Source organism: Trachemys scripta, chromosome 11 (assembly GCF_013100865.1).
Source record: "Trachemys scripta elegans isolate TJP31775 chromosome 11, CAS_Tse_1.0, whole genome shotgun sequence".
Taxonomy (NCBI): Eukaryota; Metazoa; Chordata; order Testudines; family Emydidae; genus Trachemys; species Trachemys scripta.
The window spans coordinates 2559749-2561016 of record NC_048308.1 but is presented as its reverse complement, the minus strand read 5'-3'; the positions used below and the strand labels follow the sequence as shown (position 1 = coordinate 2561016).

Sequence of the window (1268 nt, the reverse complement as noted above, 5' to 3'; positions counted from 1 at the left end):
GGGTTGCCTTTTAGAAAGGGAAATACAGGATGTCCTGCAACTCTGTATCTTCAGGAAGTATCCTGTGTGGCTCAGTAAATCAGGCTTAGGACCTAGAATTCATAGACTCTCAGGGTTGGAAGGGACTTCAAGAGGTCATCTAGTCCAACCGCCAAATTTTATTATATGGAGATATACCTATCTCATAGAGCTGGAAGGGACCTTGAAAGTCATTGAGTCTAGTCTCCTGCCTTCACAGCAGGACCAAGTACTGTCCCTGAGAGATTCCCCCCCCATATCCCTGAATGGCTCCCTCAAGGATTAAGCTCACAACCCTAGGTTTAACAGGCCAATGCGCAAACCACTGAGCTATCCCTCCCCCAAGCAAACAAACATAGCCCTAGGAGGTCCCACTGAGATTTGAACTCAGAGTGCAGAATTCAAAGTCCTGCGTGCTAACCATTACACCATGGGACCTGCTGATAAAAAGAAACAAGCACACATATAGCAGAGGACAGTTTCAATCCATTGACCACTGGGTTATGGGCCCAGCACACTTCTGCTGCCTGGGTTCTTGGGTCCGTTCCCTGGCTCTGGAACTGATTCTCTGAGTGACCCGGGGCAAGTCCTTCATCCTGATCCCCACCAGTGAGGATGAAGGTAGAATGGTGCATAGTGAGTGCATAGGGAAGGCTTTTAGATGTAGACCTCAAAGTGCTTTATATAGCTGGGAATTGTTATTTTTAACCTCACTGCACTGGTGGCTGGCCCATATTGGGTGCATTACACACCTCCATTGGGAACAATCCTTCCGGGCCAACGTGTTTGGGCAGTGTTATCCTTGAGAGGCTAGTAGAATTGTAGTCAGCGTAGTCAGCAGACCTCCGCAATGTGATTGCCACCCATTCCTGGCTCTCCTTATCACAAGGACATGGACACAACTCCTAGAACGGTGGATCTTCCCGGATGATAAAGAGCAGCGTTTTGCAGAGTTTTCTCCCCCGTTCTTTCAGACATGAGCTGCAAAATCTAGATCAAGATCTAACATGTCAAAGCTCCGGGGTGTTTGGATCCAGGGTTTTGGTCCGCCCTATTATAGAGAGAGGAGCCAGATGTGAAATTCAACCTACCACCTCTTCCACCCCAGGGCTCAGAGGCCATCTCTACTGTTCTTGAAAGTGGATGGCGGAAGCCGCTTTCACGCAGCGTGGGAGGGAGACAAAAATCAAACCATAGAAGGACCCTGCTCTAGGTATAACTACGCAGGGCCCTTCCGAGGACGGCTGGAA

General features: G+C 49.1%; 1 non-coding gene across 1 annotated transcript; it reads right to left on the bottom strand.

Annotated features, from left to right (window-relative positions):
- Positions 1-384: 384 nt before the first annotated feature.
- Positions 385-456, bottom strand: TRNAQ-UUG. Its single transcript has one exon. It is a non-coding gene; the product is annotated as a tRNA-Gln (tRNA).
- Positions 457-1268: the final 812 nt, after the last annotated feature.